Genomic DNA, 22,405 nt, shown 5'->3' with positions numbered 1-22,405 from the left:
TTTTTTTTGACCTCTCTGGACTCTAAAGTTACAGTATTTGCCAGCATCTAAGGCTGGTATAGTTCTAAAAATACAGAGTACAGAGTATTTTTAGAAAAACTTTTTTTTTTGCCATTAGAAATATTGTTTATTAATTGTATTTATTAAGTGGTGTTTGTTTCATCTCTATCTCATCCTTTCTTCATTTTTGTGTAAATGCTTTATAATACACTTATCAGTATAGTGATACAGTTATATAAATAAAAACAGGGAAAAAAAGTTATTGAAGAGGAGGCTGGTCAACGTTTGGGGGTTTTATTTGTATATTAATAGGGGCATGCACCCAAGATAGCGTGTACCACTGCTCTAGAAAGCCAAATCTCCTTTCCTCTGCCTCCACCACCCAGCTCTGTGACACCACTGAGGTTTCCCACTCCTTTCTCTCCTCCCCAGGCCACTTGCCCTCAGTGCGGGTATTTCAGAGGGCTCGGCCGAACGCTGCCTCCCAAAGCACGTGGCTCCAGCGGGCTCAGGCTATAGGGGGAGGGATTTTCTGGTTGTTTGTTTTTTATTTTCCACCCCCAGCTCTCCCGAGGGGCGCTCTGGCAGAGCCCCCGGCCCCCTCCGCAGGCCTCCTACACGGGCAGCCCGGGGCGGCGGGCGGCAGGCAGTCCGGAACGAGGCCCGCCGGGGACTGCCCGTGCCGCTGCTGCCCAGCTGAGCGCCGCGGGAGCGGGGCCCCTCCAACCCTGGGCAGGGCGAGGAGGAGGAGGAGAAGGAGAGGAAGGCCGCGGCCCTCCCTACTGACCTGCCGGCGGCAGCGCCCCGGGCCGGCCGCGCTGCGTACCCTCAGCCCGCTCAGCCGCCGCCAGCTCTCTCACAGGGCCGCATCGCCGCTGCCCCAGGCCGCTCGGATCCCTCCGCACCTCACCTCAGCGCGGCCCGCCCCCAACCCCCCCAAAAAAAAAAGCCGCAGACGGCCCGGGAGCGCTCCCGCTGCCCGTACGTCGCCCTCCCGCCGCGGCCCTTCCCCTCGCTGCCAGCTCGGAGCCGGACTTTAACCACCGCGTCGGGACTACTTTTCCCACGCGGGCGGAAGCACATCGCTTCTCTGCGCGCGCAGCGCCTCGGTGCGATTTTAAAGGCTCGGGCGGCGCGCCGAGCGCGGGGCATGCTGGGACTTGTAGTCTTCCCCCGGGGCCTCCGCCGGCGGGCCGGGAGTATCCCGCGGCGGCGTCCCGCCTCCTCGCCCCTCCGCAGCCAATCGGTGGCTGCCCTGGGCGGAGAGGCTCCGCCCCCCAGCCGCGGTGGGCGGGGCCGGGCCGCGGCCGGCGGCGGCCGGAGTCGGTTGGTGCGCGCGGGCGCGGCGGCTGCAGCCCCGTCCCGGAGCCGGATCCTCGCCGGGGCCCGGCGGCCGCCGGCCCTCACGGAGCTCCCTCGCCGCCGCCTCCTTCTCCTCCTCCCCCCCCGCTCGCCGCCCCCGGGAGGCGTCGCAGGGCTGGGGGGGCCGCTGCCAGGTGAGGGGACGGGCCGGGCTCCGCGGGTGGTGGGGGGCGGGTAACGGCGCTGCGGGGTCGGGATTGCTCGGGGAAGGACGGGCTGGGGGGGCGCCGGGAGGGGGCCGCGGGGGGGCCGGGGAGGACCGGGGGGGGCCGGGGGGGCGTGAGGGGGCCGGGGGGGCTGTGAGGGGTCCCCCGGTGCCCGCCCCGCCCGGAGGCTCCGTGCCCCCGGTTCCCCGCGGGCAGCCCCCGGCTCCGCGGCGGAGCAGGGCGCGGCCGGAGCCCCGCAGGGAGCCCCCGTGGGCTCAGCGCCGCCTGGGGCCGAGGCTCCGCCGGGCCCCGCCGCCCCCCTCCGGGAGCTGCCGCGGGCGCCAGGTGAGCGCTGCCCCCCTCGGCTCGGCGCGGAGGCGCCCGGCGCCGTGCTCCTGTCAGCCCGCCGGCGCTGCCTCTCCGCACCGGGGTTGCTCTGCGCTCCGAGGCGGGCCGGCCGGGCTCCAGTGCCGGGGGAGGCTGGGGCTTGCTGGCCCGGCTGCTCCCAGGAGGGAACGAGGCTCAGGAGCATGGCCCGGTGGACGTCCGGCCTCCGGTTTGCTGGGGGAGCCTTCCTGAAAGCCCCTGCGTGCTCTAGGTTCTTAGCGTTCCGCCGGGCAGAGTTCGGCTTTTGTTCTTCTCGGATGGCTTCGTGTGGGACTGGAGTTTTTCCCGCGTGCTTTGTGGCTCGAAGATGGGCTGATGTCTGCTAGAGCGCTTTATACGTGGAGGTTTGGGGGAGAAAATAACAGGCAAGATGTATGGGTGGGAAGGAGGGCACACAGTTGTTCTAGGAGCCAGGACTTTCTGGAATTCCAGTAGCTGGGTTGTATAGTTACAAAGTTTAAGTAAACTTGTATAAAGTCACCAGCTGAACAACTACCTTTGTTACAGATTAAACGTGTTTAATTCTGTCCGACTTTTGTTTGACTTACAGCCTCATTTAGGTGGTTTGGTTCCAGCAGTTTAGCAGCACAGGAAATACTTGTGGATATTTTATTTGGTCACTTTGACTAGTTAGAGCTCTTAATCTAATTCCATTCTGGCTTAAAAGGTTTTGTCTGTGAAGTAGCTGAGATGATTTATCCAGATGAAGCATCTTTCTGGCACAGCTGCTGCTGTAGTGTGTTTTCAGGAAAGCCTCATTTTGTCCTCTAAGCTGTAGAAGTATGCAAGAAGCGAATTACCCAGTTTTCCATGAGTAACTTTCCATGATTAAGCTTACACATTCTTTTCGTGATGGATTTACCTTATTGTTCGGCTATCTCCCGTAGATAACGTAGTTCACAGACTTCCTAAATGGCTTTCTTGGGTTGTTCTGTTTGTTCCTCCGCACCTGAGCGGCGGTGGCGGTGCGGTTCCTGAGGCTGGGCGGGAGGCACCGGCTGCGGAGCGGGGAGCCAGCAGCACGCCTTCCTGCCCGGCCTCGCTGCCAGCAGGCACTTCCACCCAGCTGCACACTCCTGGAAGTGAGCAATTGATAGGAGAGGGAGCTTCACTCATGGGCACGAGGTTTGGCTTTCATTGTTTCAGAACATGCATTAGCCATGCAAATAAATGCATTAATTTCAAAAGAACAGCATTCCCTGTTTATTGGCAAGTCTTAAGGTTGCTTCAAAGGAGAGAGCCAAGAGACAAAATACCGTTCCAGATTCTTAGGTAATTTGTGTTCCTGACTTTGTGGCTCTTTAAAAAAAAGTCTATTTATAAACATATTTACTGAAATGCTTATTCATTTGTTTGTGTTTGCAAAAAATAAATATATATATATATATATATATATATATATATATATATAGGTTGGAATTGATTGCTTAAAGAAAAACAAGAGGGACGGTGCTGTTCGGCCAAACAGCTCCTAAGTGGTTTCTTGCCTAATGAGGGTAGTCAAATACTCAGATAACTATTGTAAATTAGTGTTTAGGGTCACAGACATGGGTAATTGCTGTTAAGCTTCTGTACTGTGCTAGGAAAAATATGTCTGTGAAAAGATTGCTATCAAGTTAACAAGTTGAGACATGCTTTCTTTTCTCTGCCTTGTTAGTGGATTAACACTCCTGGGTCTCTCCTTTCCTTTTCCTTTTTCCTATGTAGTCTCCGCTGTTAGATTTCCCTTTTCCCTAGAGCTGCCCGTCATCCCAATTAAGAATTAGACCCTCCCATCCCCACGAGTTGCCTGTTTGCTTTTCCCTTTTCTCGGAAGGGATCCACGGTTTCACTCCTCGTTGTCGTTGCTTTTCCTGTTCTCACTCCTTTCTGACAAGACCAGCTTTCAGGTGGTGTTGACTCCAGTGTCTTTCTTCTGTGGATGCCTGATAGACCCTCTTTTCTCCAGCTTGATAGCCAGAGAGGTCTAACCTGGGGATTTCTAGGTATGGATCCGAGCCGAGGGCCTTCTCCTGCCAGCTTCCCCGTTGTTCCCACTTCCTGCGCTGCTGCAGCTCCTGAAGAATCCTGCTGAGCTGCTCCCTCCCGTGCAGTCGGTGTGTCATAGCTGACAGTCGGGTAGGGGCAGAATAGCAAGATGCAGATGATGGGTACGGTGAGGAGATAGTGCTGTATTTGTGAAAAGCTCTGGCGATTGAACATTATACAGCCATGTGACATGAAAAGAGAGAGTGACGAGAACGCTTGGCATGGGAAACTGAAAATAAAACTTCCTTATCTTTCTGCTATTAATATGTGATAACTCCAGATGTTTTTAACCTACTTAGGACACAAAAATGGGAAGCTGTAAACCACGGTTTGGTTTATTAGTTGAAGCAAAGTTCAAAGAAATAATGTCACGTTGTTCGCAAACCACGAGTAGTGTTTCTTCACTGTGAGCGGCAGCCAAAAATCACCACAGTGGCAAAATCCGCCCTACATGCACATGAAATAACACAGGAGGAAGAGATGCCCGGCCCCAGATCACAGCCAAGGGAAAGAGGCTCCAGACTCTTGCTAGAGGGGGTTGGCAAAGCACGATGCCTCTGCCCATGGTGGTGGTACCTGTGGCAGGGGGGTACCAAGACCTCCTCTGCAGGGTTTTTTAGTGTTCTCCCAGACATGGCCACTGTTTAAGGGTACCCTGGCATTTACATTGACCTAAAGCTGAGGTCATTGCATTGTTTCACATGTATCAACACAATAATGTAGAATTGCCATTGCAGTACGCTTTTAAATTTAAGGGTGGAAAAATATAGGCTGGAAAGTGGGATTACACTTGGCTAGTTGGCTTTCACAATTTTAAAGTGGGGTGAAGTGGAAGAAGTAAACAGTATGCACTGAAAAGAATATGAGAGCTTTAGTATTTCTGAAGTGTTAGTGACAAGGATAAATTACTTGTTTTTACTTGGTAACAGCTCTAATTAGCTGTCCAATATTTTAAGCTGCAGTTTCAATAAATCGTGGTTTAGTATTGTACCCTGCGTGTTTCCTTTTGGTTTTTCCAAACCGTAAGCAGAAATTATCGACCATGCGAGAAAATCTCAGTCTTCCTTTTGCCTAAGATAAGTGGCTGAGTCACTAAAGCAATTTCTTCCCCCGTATCTCTTTAAGTGGACTGAGTTGATTTGAGATTGCCTGATTGTTGGGAAAAAAATGTGGATAGAGGCAAACTATGCAGCGGTTTAGCTTCGAGGTCACTTTCTTTAAATTGATTTTCTTATGGGTATTGCATGGGCTGTTACAAAAGTTGCTGTGCTAACTCACTGCATTATAAAACAACTTCACCCCACTGGTTCTGGGTTTGTCTGCTCAGATGAGGCCAAGAAGACCAAAATTGTGGAAACCCTGTGCAGCCTAGCTCGCCATTTCTCTCTGCCCTGTAATCACGTATTGCTGAGCGCGATGAATGCAAAGTCAATGTAAAACTGCACCACTTGGGGAAGTGTTTTGTAATCAGCCTTTAACTCATTTTTTTGCTTGAAAAATCTGTGTTTTTTTTTGGGGGGGGGGCAGAACTCATCCTGACTGGTTTCCCATTTTGAGTACTTGGGTGGCAGATTCCAGTGCAATGTGCAGAGATAGGTGGAATTTTACCTGGCTTGTTCTGAAAATCTCCGCCTCATAGATCCACTCGTGCCTGTCACGTATGGCACTGGCCTTAACCGAGATGCTTTTGTGTGAATAAATTAGCAATAACAAATGGTGTAATACAAAATGTTACCTGGACAAGACGTTTTTAAATCCTTCCATTGGCAGGCTGTGCCCCACGTTGTACTTGAGAGTAGTATTTTAGTTAAAAAAAACCTTACGTGCATTTAAACGTAATTGCTGAAAAATGCTCAACTGTGTTAATGCAGTCACTGTTGATTTCAGGAGACACTCTTAGCAAAGTTTTTGAAATCACAGTAAATAAATGGATAAAAATTGTGCCAGGCTAAACATTGTAGGCTTCTAGCGATACTTATTTTAGTAACATCTTGTCTGAGATAACAGTTCAGCGTGGTGCTAAAGAGTAAGATCCTTACTTCGTGAAGCCGGTACTATTTTAGAAGTACTGTGACTAGCAAAAAATTTGCCAGATATATGCAACCTCACTGGTGCTTAAGCAGATTTGGATTATTATGTTACTTGATAGAGGCTCTATAGGAGAGTATTCAGTGGTAAATTCACTGCTGAACCGTAAATGTTTTTATAAATCCATTAAATAAGTATCTGAATCTTAAAATGTTCTTTCTTGAATGGCTGCCTGTATTTCTACAGGCCTCTGTAAAAAGCCCATCAAAGGAGGAGGATGGTACATAATACGAATGATGTAAATACTGCATATGTATATTTATTTATATGCAGTCTTCCAGATCTAAGGCTCTTACTGTTAGAAAAGCCTTCATACACGTTTAAAAGACATTTAGTGTACGCTATAAACATGATCAAATTTAGACATCCTTCTAGATTGACTTTGTGTATATTGCCTCCTAATATAAATATCTGTATGCATCGCAGATGCTCTTGCTGTGGTCTTAGGTGCTAAGTAGCCTTTTTTATATTACTGTATTGCTTCTTTATCTGTTAATGTCCTTTCTGTGTTGTTTTTTCTGATTGCAGCAAGAGAGAGAACAGTTTAAAAAAGGAAAAATATAATTCTACCTCCCATTGGCCAGTAAATTCAGAAATGATCGTGTCTGAAGGTAATGGAAACACTTAAACATCTTACAGTTCTTGAGTTTAAAGTGTCCTTGTGTAGCTATTAGTCTTTTAGCCTTTTTTTCTTTCCCCAGAGGCAAGTTCATTCTTTTTCTCCACCTTATATTTGTCCCTAATCATCTTCTGCAGAGTAACCTTTGAGCTTGTTTGGAACCCCATTAATATGACTGATTCTCTCCAAGAAGGCTCAGAATTACATCGGTTTTGCTTTAATAAACTTTGAAGTTTAATGCAAATGCATACAAGCTCAGAGAGAATAAATATTAGTATAGGAGTTTTCCATGGAGGAATAAGCCCTATTGTGTAATTGGTTTTCCATTTGCCTTCCTAATTGTCTTTGCCTTCCTCTTCTAGATGGGGTATTTTGCTGAAAAACAGGTTGCACAATGTTCTCTGGTGTCAGACTTTGGGTCTGTAACTATATGGTTAAAGAGCATGACTTGTGCTGTTTGGAATGATCCTGGGAAAAGGCAGTTTATTTAATGACTTTTGTACTGTAAACTCTGGATGTTCTCAGCCCTTGGAAGCAGGGAGATGGCTCAGCTGAAGGGGAGGTGGAGAGAACGGGGGGACACAGAGCCTCTCATTTTGGCCAGTTACACGTGCTTTGGTCGTGCAGAGCAGTGCAGTTGGTTGTAAGCAGGGGAGCAACTCACTGAGCTTGGTGTTCAGTGTGCATCCAAGGCATGCGTGTTGACTATTTTAGAACATGACATCTGTAAAATTGTGTTTTCATGCTGTGATTGTTTTTTCCTCTCAATTTGAATGTCTAAAGGGATGCGATATCAGATTATTTGCAAGAAAGTCTCAGACTTCCTGGGATGCTAATGAGGCTCTCAATAATGTGTCTTTAGATTGTAACAACTTTTTAAAATATTAGGCCAGGCCTTCTGAAAATCAGGCAGGCTCACGTTTAAAGGTCACTGTCTTGGGCTTGAAAAGATTGCCTGGGAAGTGCGGAAAGCAGAGGCATGTTAGGACAAAGCTTGCTGAAGCCTGACGTGCTCCTGTGCCTATGCATTTTGCCTAGTAAGAATTTCTTGTGCGGCAAGGGCAGAATTCCTGTTACAGAAAATGCCAGGCCAAGCAGAGCTTAAAGCACATTTGATCTGCCTTGCAATCTGCATTGGTTTGGGCTGCTGTATCACAGTTGTCATCTTGCTCCACGAACCTGTTGGCATGCAGGGTGCTGGTGCGTGGTTCCTCGCGAGCAAACCCACTTAACTTGGGCCAGTGGGAGCGAAGCTCTTCCAAAGGTGGCTCTTTAGGGGGAGTTGCTCAGAAAGGGGTACATCAGAAGGCATGTTGCACTCCCCTATGTAAAGTACCTGTTTTTAGCAGTAGATATAGAGATACTGTTAGTAACAGTTGCCATGAAAATCCTCCTGCGACAGCTTTGCAGATGCAAGGTGGAATTGCGGAGCGGTAAGACAGATTCCTCAGTGGTACTGGAGCTTTAGTCATGGTGAGTTCTCTTGTGTTCTGTATAATTATCTCTGTTTTTCTGCTTGTTGGAATGTGCAAAGTGTTTGATTATTTTATTTGTTTGTGCAGTTGCTTTCACAGACAGAAGCTGAATCAGGTTCCTTTCCGGGTATTAACACTCAGCATCAGTATGGTATTCAGTAAATACATTCATAAAATGCAGCGTTGCAAGTCATAGCACATTGCATAATATTGTGAATAGCAAGAAGTGCTGCATTAAAAGCAAAAAGCCCACTTCTCACCCTTTTTGTAATTTTTCTTTGTAGTGCAGGATGGTGATAACATTGCAGGCTTTTTTCCTTCTCTGTCCTTTGCAGATTGACTTCATTGCTTATGGTTGTACATTATCTTTGTTTTTCAATGTAAATCAACAGAACAATGGAGATAGCAACTGACAGACCTTTTGAAGCCAAATTTGCAGGCTGAGAAGCAGTGTTGTATAGAAACATGTTGGAAAAGATAACCAGCATGGGTTATCAGACGGGGTTCTACTCAACCCCCTGCAGATGCAATTACGGAAAAGGCGGTCTAACAGTGTTTTCTGAAATGTTCCAATGCAGCTGCCAGGGCGCTTGATGGAAGGCACATGTATATGCTAAATTCATCTGTGAAATCACAGTAAGCAGGTGAAACACTAAAGCAACAGCATTTAAATGTAAGTGGGAATTAGATTTCTTAACCTTTCAAACGTTACTTAATTTGTTGCTATCTTTTCTTCTAGAGTTGACTTAATACGCAGACAATTGCAGGTAATCATGATCTATGTAAAAAGCTGACTTTGAATGCCTTCATGTGAAAGTTGTAAACATCCAAGCAAAATGAAATCTGTAGAATGCAGAAGAAAATGTGAATTGATATAAAGAATAATGCTACCTCCAGCGGCGGGCAGTACTTACTGGGGGGGGGGGGGTAATTTCAGCCAATAGTCCCTCACATTGTATTATGTGGGTAATGCTCAGGTTTCTCAGATTGTGCTGCCTAGGGGAGTTCCTGTACTTCTTCGTCTAATTATAATCATAAAGCAAAGGTGGAAAATACATTGGAAAAATGAGAAGCCAATACTGGTTCATAGTTGCAGTAGTTGGACTGGATGCAAACAGCTGAACTGTGGATGAAACAATTATTGAACAGTTGAAATAATGAAGAATAAGTGTGGGCTTATAAGCAAGTGTGTGCTGTGCTTTTCCAAAAAAATCGGTGTTATGTTTTTAGTGAATATGTTAGAGAGGAACATTTGTCAGGACAGTCTCGCATCAAGGAGGTCTCTCAACAGCAGAACAATATGGCTTCTTGGATTGTCTGCTGGTGCCTTTCATGAGTGAGATGCTTATCCATTTAAACTTGTATTTCAAGTGATACAGGAGCAGTTTTGATTACTGTTTAAAAATGTAATTTCTTTCCTTTTGGTGAGCATGAAGCAATAGTGGATTTCATGTAATTTTTGGTTCACTTTCTCCTGCTACTTTATGAAATGTCTGTAATTGAGCTGGGATCTACAGATGTAAAATAGCTGCTTTTAGCTCAGATGATTTTGTTCAATGGTTCAAGGTTGCTTTTCCATCACTGTTTTTCCATGAGCTCTCCCAGCAATTTCAGGGTAATGGTTCTACAGGGAAGATGAAACGTGTGTTAGCTATATTTATATTCATTGGATGATGATGCACAGCATGAGTTGCCCTGCCTGCACAATGTGCGTAAGAATTCTGAAAATGACTTCTGGTGGAGAGTTGAAAGCTTCAGCAAGTCTGGTATCCTGCTAGGACTGAGCAGTATGGGCCTCATCTCAGAAGCTTGTTTGCAGTCATTAGTCCAACAAGTTATTATCTAAAACCTCTTAACAGTTTTTCTTGGAAATGCTTGTGTGTTTTTCTTTTTTTTTGGCAGTGGTTTTATGAGCTGGTATAGAATAGAGGGCTGTCACACCACAAAAAAGGGCATTTGTGAGATTAACTAAACCTCAGTTTCTATTCTGAGAGCTTAAAAAGTGCAAGGAAAATGGACAATCCTATCTTCACAAGGTGCCTTTCTCAGGCTGGTAGGGAACGTACACAGTACGTACATAACATTGCCTTATCACTTCAGTATCCGTGGGTGTGCGTGGCAGTGTCATTTAAGAACACAGAAATATTCACAGAGCAAAAGGGATTCTTGAAATTATTGAGTGGTACCCCAAATATCAAAAACCTAGCTTTTATTATAAGTGAAAAATATATTGAGATACATCTGCCTTATAGTTTCTGTGAGAGACAGAGGTGAAGACTTCCCATTATAAATACCTTCTAAACGCAGCAGTGGCTCTGTTCTGCTTTACAGGGTATGCTACGACCTGTGAGAAATAGTTCCGCTTGGAAAAGCTGTACACAACATGAAAAGAGAGGGAACATAATCTCTTTTGCCTCTTCAAGATGTGCTGGAACAAATCTTTTTTTCTCCATTTTTTTTGCATATTTTTCAGATGAACAACTCTCTTGAGCGTTGTGCTTTTTATTACACAATCTTTGTTTTTAAAGTTCTAAGCATGACCTCAGTTTTTATTTTGGTTTTAGTAAAGTCTTTGCTGCTTGTAGTCCTGTAAAATCTAAGAGATTTTCCTCTCTTTGAGCTCCTTAAGACCCATAGTCCACCATAGTTTATATGGGAGGCTTAAATGAGGAGCCTTCTGAGTAGAAAATGTCTTCTATAGTACTTCCAGATTTCAAAATCATTGGAATTTTCTCTGTGTAAAGTTATAACTTCCTGAGAAAATGTTGGCATCCACTGTGGAAGTTGTTAGTTTTTGGAACTTCTGTTTAAATTACTCTCTCTGCTTTATTTCTTCCTCCTCTTCCTAGGAAGAGAGGCACGGGGCTGCAGGGACTTCTTTGGAATCTGGAAGAAGGCAACAACTGAAGAGTGTGTGCGTTTTGGGGGAAAATTGTTCTTGAACTGAAGAAATAATTTTAGAAGTTATGGCTTGTTTTGTTTTGGTAAACCAGGGCTATATAAACTTGTCAGCTTTGGCACTTTCATGTACAAACATCTTCTAAGTTGTGTCTTACATATTGTTACAGAAAACAGATATTAATATCCACTTCAGTATTTGTGAAAGTTAAGGTATATAATTTCTGTTGGTAGTTGAAGAGGACTGTTGGATTGTAGATACCTTTGGCCATGAAGGAGAAAGATTTCGGACAGATATGATCGTTCTAAGCTATGTTGTTCTGTAACCCCCAGGTTAAAAAAAAAATTCCAGAAGATCAACTTGTCAGCATTGTTGGAAAGAAAATACAATCTTCTGCAACTTTGATTCGAGATGTTTCTTTTCATACTGAGAATTGTGTATCTGAGCTCAGCTTTGACACATATATCTTACATAAACATGCTTTTGTTAATCCAGCTGTTAATGCTGTTTTAGGAAGTAGTGTTAAATCTCCAGTTCGATTCCTATTTCAGGATGAGTATGCTTTTCTCTGCAGAGTAGTACAGTAGAAGTCAACAGTGATTTAAAAACTTCTTGTAGCAGCATATCAGCCTACTGTTTCAGCGAGAAGTGTGACTGAAGTTCCCATCTCTGAGCAGAAGTTTGCTTGGGTTTACCTGAAGATGTTCCTGGCTTAGGAAGCAGCTTGTGAGCATCCCCTCTGTCTATGCACTGGAAGCAGGTAGACAACTGGGGGAAATGGCTTTAGAAATCATCTCAAGAAAAGCCCTCTGCAATAAGCAACAGCTCCATCATTCACTAATTTAACAAGTAAGAAAATGAAAAGCTTGCCTAAAGTCAATTATTCCAGAGTTCAAAAGAGGACCCAGAACACTCTCAGGGTCTTACTCAGTCTGCTGCCCAGCCCTTTGGAAACAGCAAGCTACACTAAATATTTTTCTAGTTGCCATAACACAGTACGGATATGTATTTTAATCCTAGCAGCTAGGCTGCTCCTGCTTCTTTTGTGAGAGGTTTAAGTCTTTAGTTCAAATGGTAAAGATTTATGGGTTTATATCACAAAAATTATTTCTAAAGGCATATCCTGGTACTGCTGTGTTTGGCTGTTTGTGACTGTTGTATTATCATCATTCTTGCTTTACTTGCTGTCGAAACGTGTGCTGCGTCACGTGGTGTGCTCTGTTCAGAGCAACAATAGGTTTTGCTAGTTAAGTATGTCTGTCCGTGAGCTGGAAGAGCTACCCTGCATATCAGAAGCTTGCAGTCAGACCTGCTGATTAGTATTTACTTTTCTCATGCCTGAATGCTAGCACGTGAGCTGGGAGTAATCTTTGGAATTAATTTCTGTATTGTTCAACAACAGGAAAAAGTTGGGAGCTGGGATGATGCTTAGTTTGTTGCTTGCTTTTCAGACCTGATCAGAAACTTCCATTTGAAGATAGGAGAAGAATACCCAGAGTGAAAAGGTTAGTGCGTTTTTCTTGTTGTTTTTTTTTCCATGTTCAGAGCATGGAAGATCCCGCCTTTGATCTCCAAGTCTCTGTCTGAATAAGTACTTCTCAAGTAAGGAAATGTTTCCAAAGTTCCATCAGTGACCTCAAGATCACTCCCATCATTTGTGAGGCAGACTCTGCAAGACAATAAAATGCACTCAAGTCTTCTGGTATTGTCAGATCCTGAGTAAAGATAAGATGAGAATGACTGACAGAAACCTGTCAGTCTGAAAACAGAATTTCTGAATTCTTCTGTAAAATGTACAGAAAATATAAAATAGGGCACAATGTTCTTACTCTAGGTTGGGAGTACCACTGAAAAGGGCAAGGTGGAAAGTACCATTAAGGTGTCTGCAGCATTGAGTGGTCTTCATTTAAAGAATTTGGTGAAATGAGTCGATGCTTTTTGTAACTTGTTGTGCATAGCAGCTGTATGTGTGCCACGAACAGTCAGTCCTGTCTTGCAGCAAGGAAATGAAGCTCTTTCTGCACTGAGGTTCTGCAGCACTCTAATCTGGCTCATGCTTTATCGCAGATTTATTTCTTAATCTGCATCAGAGATTTTGCAGTACTGGCTGTTTTCTAGCAGCCTGGTTTAGTTTTTGTTTTGTTTGAAAATATGCAGAGCGGTCCTGCTGTGATTAGGGCTTGGTGGTAGCTTTTGGCAAGTCCTTAATTACTTGTACAGTAGTATTGTACTGAGAGAGCACGATGCGTTTCGAGGGAGGGGAAATGGGAACAATGTGCTGGTTTGCTTGTGTGGGCTAATATGACTCACTGAGGGTTTTAAAGGTCTTTTAGAAAAAGCTGGCAGGCCAGTCTCGGTTTTCAAATCAATTTCAATTGTCCAGCAATCTGTAAGTCTCCCTTCCACTGAGGAGGCCCTTGCAGTTCCCCATGGTTTGGGGTCAGCGGCTTACAAACACCACACGGCCCAGTGAGCTGTGAAATCAGTCGCGAGGTCTTCCGGATGCTCCTGTTGAACTGTTGGATTGGTGGCGAGGCAGAAATCACTGTTGGGTCTTGTACTGGGTTATAAAACTTCTAAAACTGAAAACATACAGAATTTTGTAAAAATCTACGTATTTTGTAAAAATCTGCGTATTTTTTAGCCGCTGTTAAACCACCGCTTGGGAAGTTCTTCTACTCTCTGAACGAGGGAAAAATATTGATCCAGAAATTTTCTTGAGGTGTGTTGCAGGATGTTGAACAGGATATTGTTCTGACAGCTTGATGATTTTGCATAAACATATTAAAGATATTTTGCCTGTATTAGAAATTGAAGCTAGTAGTAGATGAAGAAGCAGCGTACTGGTTGAATGTTGGAGCTTATATTCCCTTTATTCAGAAACACCTAACTGCTTTTATTTGGTGAATGCTTAAGATGGTTTAACTTGTATACAGTGCTTCCTGGTGAGAAGTCAGGGGTTTCAAAGATTTAAGTCCACTGAAGCAGAGGTTATACCTGTCACACAATCTGCTCCTCTGGCTGCTGTGTGAGCACTTGCTAACAGCTGAACTGGAGGCTTTTCCTCGCCGCTGGTTTCCTACCTACATTCACAAAATGTGCTTTCTTTTGTTGCTTCAAACATCTGTGACAACTGGCTCGTTGCTCTCACCCTGCACCAAGTTGTGTTTCATATTAAATCATATTTTCAAAAACAATAGTTTGGGGAGGAGTTTGTTGCCGACTGGCTCCAGCTAGCGTGCCTGGGTCTGGCAGTGCACTTGGATGTCCCTTTGCAGGGTTCATGTCTTTGATTCATCAGCTGTCTCTTGCCCTTGTATTTTCTGTCAATGCAGCAGTGTTTGCTCTATGTAAAATATCTGCAAAATATGGCGTGTCCTCGATTGTACGATTCACCTTAGTGCAACTGCAAATGTATAGTGTTGTGGAAACCTTAGCGCTGCCTGCGTGTGCCAGAAAACTGATGGAACCAGCTACAAAACTGCGAGTGTCAGCTCTTAACTGGTGACAAATGGACTGGGAGAAACCAGCCAACGCTTTTGGGTCTGGGAAGGCATGAGGGGTGCCTGCCTCAAAACTCAAACCGTGCGTCAGCGTAAGAACAGCTGTAGGAGCTGTCGCCGCGTCTGGGCAGTGGCCACACAAAGCCAAGTCTGTCTGATTCATCTGTTGCATTTGTGTGAAAGTTCACGTGCTTGGGGGGCTCTTTGTCCAGCTGCGCGTGTGGCTCATCTATGAGGGGTCTGAACGCTTTTCTAGATGACACTAGAAGGGTCGAAAGGAAATGGAAAAGACGGAAAACAAACTTAGTGGGTATTTCAGCAGCTGTTTGCCAAATCACATTTTGGGTTCATTTCTATTTTAAATACTACAGTGGCTGCCAAAGAGCTGGCAAACTGTGATCCCCGTTGGAAGGGGGAGGAGACTTCATTACTCCTCTGCAGAGGAGGGACATCGCTTTATTTTCATGTTCCTGCATGCTTCCTCTTGTGAACAAAGAAATTCAGATGGGGGGGAGGGAATTATTGAAAGATTTTTTCAGCAATTTAACAAAACAATAGGTTTGATTTACACTTCAAATGTGGTTTCCTGTCTTGTCTCACATCACTTAAATAGCTTTGAAAATAGTTTGGTTTAACTTTGTTTTATAGGTATGTGTCCTTTCCTCAGCTAGAACTGGTGGGGGTATTGTTTCCTTGATTATTTCCAAGTAGATTTAAACAAGAAGCGATCAGATTTAATCACCAAACAATCCTCCAAATTTGCAAGAAGGAAAACTGATTAGAATCACACACCCCCTTCCAAAAAAAAAAAAAAAAACAGACTGCATAGAGTTATTTAAGCATATCAATTACTCTTAAGAGTGAAGCCTGCAATTTGGGAAGATAAGATGGCTGAACAGCAAAAGAAAAAAAAAACTTGGAAGCCAGAAGGTATCTAGGTTTTCTTCCTGCCTTTGTCGTGCCTCTCTTGTAACCTTGGAAACTGAGAGACAAAGAGGTTAACAAATTTGCTGATTCTTAAAATGGAGATAAGATACAATACACAGCTTGCTTCCGTTCTGCTTGATCCTCTGCAGAGTGCTGTAAGCACTTTGTGTGTTTTGGGTTGGTTTTGGTAATCCAGCCTATATGCCAAACTTGTTCAGTTGTGCTGCTGTGCCCAGATGTTAGGCTGATGCTGTGCTGGGATCTGGCAGGCTTTCCAGGTTATTGTTCCCTCATCCCTTCTACCAGGAGGGCGATGGGTGCTTCGGGCAAACGAGACAATTCTCGAACTTTCTGCAGGACGCCGAGTATTTCCAGTACACAAGCACCCTGAAGAGTCAGAGTACACAGGAGGTGGTTTGGCTCCATGGTTTTCAAACAAGCTTTTGTTATTCTCACAATGTATAAACCAGGAATTCGGGATTGTGGGATGAAAACATTAGAAAGTGTTCTTGGCAAATTTATCAACTGCAAAGCAGTTGCAAGCTCATGGTTCTTTTTGAATCTGAAGGTGACTCTTTCAAGTTTAGTTAACTGCTGCTTAGGGCTTCTGTTTTAAACCCTCTCTGGCTGTTCATGTGCTGTTTATATTAATGCAGCACATTGGTAGGCAATGCAGACGCTTTTAGAAATTGTAAGATTGTGCAGACATTTAATGACCAAGGATAAATTTCACAGCTGTGGATACTATTTATACTTTCATGTGCAGAAAAGAGTCTGCATCATGAAATAAGCACAGCTCAGTTCGTGTTGAGTTATATTTTTCTTTTTTTTATCTTAAGATTTTAGTTTTGCAGGTTAAAAAGTGTTAGAGTGTCCATTTTGTAAGATAGAAAAGACCATGTATTGCCTGTTAAGAAAATAAGAAGGGAAAAATATAAATTTAAGAAGTGGGGGAAAAAGTAAACGGACTGAAGTAAAATGTTTAGAGATCTTAGTAAGGAATTCTAGAATCCCCGTGTAAGATTTTTGAGCCGAGAGGAATAGTTTCCAAATATACTAAGGGAAGTCTGAACAATTAAAGTAAGGCCAAAAATAGCCAGGACCTGCCAGAAGATGAAGTGAGCAGTAGTTCATGCATCCGGTTAGTTTACAGGTTAAGGATCCGAAGCCTCTGCAGAGCATATGTCCCTTCCAGAACAGAGATGGGTCCAAGCCCACGACTTGTCGGCTTGTCGTAAAAGAACCATTTAAAGCAATTTCCAACTTTTCAAAGCATGTAAGAAAAATAATAATTTTATCTCAACTAAAGGACCTAGAAAAGGAGCAAGTTTGCTTGCTCTTTGTAAATGTGTTAATGATGGGAATCTTTTAGAAGTCAGCTTTAAAGGACAAAAGGACAAACACAATTATAGGATGTGTAAAATGGAAATTAGACACTGAGACTGAAGCCGAATTGCTTCAAAGACAAAAAGCTAGGGTAAATTAAGAATTATCAGATAACATCTTAGAAATACTGGCATCTAATATCTTTAACAGTTACTTTGAAAAAAGTTGGAGTGAAACCTCAGGAAGTTGCAGGCACTACATAGTTCTGTGCTCCAGTTTGTCTGTCTTACTCGGATCATAGATAATTTCATTTTGACGCCTATTTTATATCTGGAAATTTCCATGAAGTTACTTAAAGTAATCCCATGAAGTTATTTAAAAAATCTTTGAATGCTTCTACATCCTCTGGAGATTTAGTTGCAGTGTTGCAGTTAGTTCCCTTTTCTCCCTTAATGCTCTAAAATCCACGAGCTTGTTCTGTCTCAGATTGCTGTCTCTTATGGGAACCAGAGGCTAGGTTTAGTGGGTGAAATATGAAGTAATTTGATCGAGGGCTCAGAAGATACGATCTTTCCTTGCTTTTCTTCCCTTGTAATGTCAACACTGTGGTTTTTAGAAAATAATACTTTGCACGTACACTCTGAAGCTCTAACTCTGGCTGTAACTTGTCCTAAGCTGATACCGCTTTGTTGGGGTTGATCTGATACGGGTTACCATCTGACAGCACTTGTCCCTCTAAGAAACTCATTTCCAAATAACATATTACAAAAGCTTGATCAAAAGATAAAAGCTTGAACTAATAAGATGAATAATTTGCTGAGATCAAAGAGAAAATGGGATGGGGTAAAGCTGAGAGCCTGAGGCACTGATGTGTTCCCAAAAATCTTACTTGTCTGTGGTGGCTCTTGCTGACCATTGTGTGTGTCTCATTATCACTGCTATTTCTAAAAATGAGGCCGTTTACTACCTGAAGATAAAGGGTAGCCGAGAAAGTTTTTTTTCATAATATGTAATAGATGTGGACTTCGATTGTGGGTTTGGGTATTTATGAAGCTCTTACTCTTTCCAGCCACTCTCAGTTCGGTTCTGCTGTCTGGGTGCGGACAGGTGAACTTCTTAGGTCCTGCTGGAGCACAGGAAGGGGAATATCATCCACAGGTTGCTGCCCCTGTGTTTGAGATCATAGAATATCCCGAGTTGGAAGGGACACATAAGGATCATCGAGTCCAACTCCTGTTTGGATGCAGAGCTGAGCTGCAGTACCTCTTAGTCACTGTGAGTATGGAATGAAACAGATGAGCTGACATCACCGTTAGCGATTTGAACATTGTAAACCTAACTGGCTTTACTTTGCACTGCAATGAGCTTGCAGTCATTCAGCATCTGCTTGCTGAGAGGCAGTAGCTTGATACATCACTGATCTGACAAGAGCAAGTTTTTGTTTCTTGCCTGTTACCTTCAGCCTGCTCCTGAGTGATGTGTAAGTTTCACCCTTCAGGTGACTGGGAATTTGGGAATGCAATTTGCAGGTGCAGCAGGGAAATCTACGAACTCGCTTCTTGAAGACAGAAGTTGTTGGACTGTGTGAACAGCAACTGGTGTGCTGCTGCTGTTTGATGCTATGCTCGTCCTGCATAAACTGAGCTACCAGGTGGTATTGCCTCTTGTTTGGGGCTGTCCCCATGGACAAAAAGCGTTTTTTTTTTTTGTTTGTTTTTGCACTGCCAGCAATGCATGTCAAATTCATATATGTTCCCACAGGAAGAATGCTGTCATGCCCTTCTGTCTGCCCAGGCAGTTTAATAGTTCTCAGGTACAACATGTCTTAGGTTCACCCCTGCCTCTCTCAGAGAAAACTGTGGCAAGCTACTGCAAGTAATCCTTGCACCTTTGCTGAATGCTGACAGAACCAGTGTTGTGCAAATGGCTGCAAAGCATAGCCAAACCTATAGTATGTTGTCTGGGTTTGTTTATATGGAGACTGCAATTGTGGTGTGTTTGGGCTGTGCTAGACGTAGTACCAGACCCTTGCTGTAATGCCTGTAACATATACCCAACGAGCCTGGGGGACTAAAGTTAAGTTTGAAAGGCAAGGCTTGTTTCTAACTAGCCCTAATTATGTGTTCATAAAACTTTGGAGAGTGAGTTATGAATTAATAGTAAAATAATATTATATGATAAATAACTATCTTCAGTAGTGTTATGCTCAAGTAGACAGCATTCCCAGTTGATCTCTGCTAGCAGTAAGGAGAAAGCAGCCCAAGAAATACATTTGGCCTCCTGTTTTGGCACTCAGACAAGGCCTGGATCGTGGCCGCAGCTGCATCCGGGCTCTGCTTTTGCGGGATGGAAGCTGCCAGACTCTGGCTCAACCCACCAAGGAGAAGGTGGAAGAGGGATCTTGCTCCTGTCCACAGCTCCTTCGTGGGAGGTTGTAGAGAAGATGAAGTCAAGCTGCTCAGAAGTGAGAGCACAAGAAGTAGCAAACATAGATTGTAAACAAGGGAGAAATTAGCTTGCAATACAAGGGGAAAAGGCTTCATTGTGACGATGGTTGGATGTTGGAACAGGGGCCCTGGAGGGAAGTAGTGGCACTTCTGTCTGTGGAGATGTTCAGAACATGAGTGGATGAGGCCCCAAGCAAGCTGGGCAAAGCTCAAACAGAAGCCCGTTGTTAAAATACTGTTGGTGGCAAAATCAAGTACATAAATGCAAAATTAATTTCGCATTTCTCTCTCCACTTCACTGGAATGCTTATACATTGTGAGATTTGGCACATGAGTTTTCTGGTGTTCTGTTTATCGCTTAATATGTTTTAATTTACTTTTAATCAGCTTTTTTTCTAGAAGCTCTGCTTTTCTGTTCCTTTAAGGTTTGCAATTACAACAAATACTGTTTTGGATGATTTGTTAAGTGAGCTTCAAAGACTCAAATTTTAGTATTTTCTGTGTAATGGAACATATTGGATTAACAACTGTGTACTGCGTAAGTATTATACTTTTGGTTCTAAAGTGATCTTTCAAAAAACTGAAAAACAGGAAAATTTTTGGAGGTCTGACTCATAGAAGTAGTTATCCCGGTTGTGTGGTTATAGTTACACTCAAGTCGAGTAATTTCCTTCTAAAATCAGGGGTTTTGTATGCTATTAAACATAATCAAAAATAAATTTGGAAAATGAAGTTGACTGGGCAATAGCTCACTAGAAATAGCTCAGTTGCGAGTATGGTTTGTACGGTAGCACTTTAAAAGTTGCTGTGTTTTGTGGTGGAAAGGCAGGTAAGACCCACACTTCCCCAGCTGATCAAGATGTACCCTTTAAGAGAACACTAACCATCCTTTCTTAAAGGAAAAATCACAACTCTGCAGGAGAAATATGAAAATAATACGAAGGAGAAGGCTGGCCCTCTCTGCAGTTACTCTCTGAGGTTGGTTTACATCCAGTTGACGATTTTTTGGTCCCTAGGAGCAAGCTGTTTTGTTGTGGGCAAGCCCTGTATGGACAGTGAGGCAGTTCCTGCTCCATCCATGACTCAAAAATCATCTTTTAGAAAAACCTCACTCATTAAGCATTCCATTTGAAAGGGTGGAAGCAGATGTAATGATAGGGCTGCAAGCTGTGTCCGGTTCGGATGGCTGTCGGAATAAAGCAGGCTGTTTCTTAATGGTAAGAAAATGTGAAGCTAGCTCTTAATAAAGTACTGGTGAAGGCAGGGGGATTTGTAGCATTCACCTGGGTGAGGTTGCTTCAATTTGATGCGTGTCTAATTTGAGCTTGCTAGTTGGTAAACAAATTCTCCCATGTGTGTGAAAGTGAGCCGAAGATGATAAATGCAGCCTCACCGGAGGGAGGCGGGAGGGACGGCACGGTGACAGGTTTGGGAGGTGTTTGTTCCGAGAATTGCTTCAGTGTGTTGACATCATTTCAATGAGGCTTCTTAAGAGGTTTTTAGACATTTAGATGAGCTTCTACGTGTATGAATGGTTCATTGCTTGTTTAAGTTTTCCACTTTGTGCATTTTAGTCCAAGATGTGCATTCAAGGAGATGGTAGGAGATTGCTAGCTGGCTCTGCAGCCTGCCGGGGCGCTGCTGTGGAAAACCTGCATCCTCTGGATTCTTTCTAAATTGCACGGCGTTAAGTGATTTGTGATTCCAGTGTGGAAAGCCCTGCCATTACCTGAGATTCTTGGAAGGGAGACAAACTAACTTTTTTCTTATTGGTGCCACATTAGAGAACCACTGTATGAAATGTGCAGCAAATTTAGCTCTTGGCTTCACGGCAACAGCCTTACTGTCCTTCAGACGCTTTTGCAAAGGAAACTGCATCAGGTCTCAGTACGGTACCAGTTTGTTCAGCTTCCAGGGATGGTAGGCAAGGTAAGATTCATAAATGGCAAAGTAGGGGCTAGTTGAATGTTCTCTAAACATTTTGTACTTGAACAAATTGTTAGCATTATCCCGGTGACTCTGTACAAATACATCACTGGGATAGATAACCCAGCTGTAGTTGCAAGGTTCTTTGTGTTATTGCATCGCAGTCTGGGCAGCTCTAGCTGCAGAGATTTTCAGTAATGAACTTGGCAATGTTGCTTGAGTTACTGGCTCTGAAGCAGTAAGTTTGAATATTTATGTTTCAGCTTGCTAGGTTTTTAAAACTGACTTTTTTTTTTACCAAGCCTGTAGAAAGTCACTCACTTTCTGAGAAGACTGCAGCCTGCGCTGATTGAGATCTTAGTGCAACTTGTTAGCAAAGGAAGGGGAATTTCCTTATACTCTGCTGTGTTCCCAACTAGTGAAACTGTGTGTGATGACTACAGTGCTTTAAATGCAACATTAGTCTCGACAGTCAGGCTTTTACATTTGAAAACCTCTTCCATCAAAAGCACAAAGACTGTACAAATCAATTCATATAGTTCTAGCTTACAATGATATCTAATCAATCTCTGAGACAAAATAAATAGATGTAGAGGGGGAAGGTTTTTCATAAAGTATTTATTGCATAAGTCTATTTATTAAGGAAAATAAGTATAGTTCTAAGGAGTTTTATAAATAAGAATTTTTAGAGGTCTGAATTAAGAAAGGATATCACTGATGGTATAAAAGTATAATTAAATGTCTGATACAGTAAAATCAAAATTTCCATATGCTTACACAAAGCCATGCATAGTTTTTGTATTCCTTTTGTGCATTTGTATTCTGAGAGTTGAGGATGGGGTAGATGAAGGAGTCTCAATGCCTGCCCAAGCTCTTAAGCCCCCTCTTTCCCCCTCCTTCCTGTTGTGCAATCACTTTTCCTAGGAGTTTGTCAGTCTCACCAGAGTAACGTACGCCTGGGTTAACCTGAACACTGAAGGTATTTTATGTATCCTCTTCTGCAAGGCACCTGTAGCAAGATATTGGGTAGTCCGCCAGCATCCTTTGTAGTGTCTTTTAGCAAAGGTAGAAGGTGTTGCAAAAATTATTTTGAAAAACACAGTATGTGGGGAAAACATACTTTTTTCTAGAAGGGTTGTATAGGAATCAAATGGCATCTCAACTAGGTGACTTTCATAGGGAAAAACATTAAAACTGTGTATCTGAAGGAATAGGGTCTATACTTTATTACGGTAATATTTGGCTTTAGGCAACAGGCTGGCTGCACCTAGG

General features: G+C 43.6%; 2 protein-coding genes across 9 annotated transcripts in view; one reads left to right on the top strand and one right to left on the bottom strand.

The window, feature by feature from the left end:
• HMG20A (high mobility group 20A) overlaps positions 1–1,131 on the bottom strand; it is a 165,660-nt gene extending 164,529 nt beyond the window's left edge. For 6 of the 8 annotated variants that reach the window (XR_005823477.1, XR_005823476.1, XR_005823479.1 and 3 more), the window contains exon 1: positions 788–1,087. The gene's annotated coding sequence lies outside the window, so the exon portion shown is untranslated. Of the gene's footprint in view, positions 1–787 lie in introns of all 8 variants that reach the window. The other 2 variants (XM_040570646.1, XM_040570647.1) reach the window with 2 other exon arrangements.
• A 158-nt stretch (positions 1,132–1,289) lies between these two features.
• PEAK1 (pseudopodium enriched atypical kinase 1) overlaps positions 1,290–22,405 on the top strand; it is a 117,910-nt gene continuing 96,794 nt past the window's right edge. The window contains 6 exon segments of the mRNA XM_040570640.1: positions 1,290–1,496; positions 6,540–6,622; positions 8,033–8,103; positions 8,684–8,778; positions 11,579–11,764; positions 12,456–12,509. The gene's annotated coding sequence lies outside the window, so the exon portion shown is untranslated.

Source organism: Cygnus olor, chromosome 11, assembly GCF_009769625.2.
Source record: "Cygnus olor isolate bCygOlo1 chromosome 11, bCygOlo1.pri.v2, whole genome shotgun sequence".
NCBI lineage: Eukaryota > Metazoa > Chordata > Aves > Anseriformes > Anatidae > Cygnus > Cygnus olor.
Note: the sequence above shows the minus strand (reverse complement) of the source record. Positions and strands in the feature narration are given on the sequence as shown.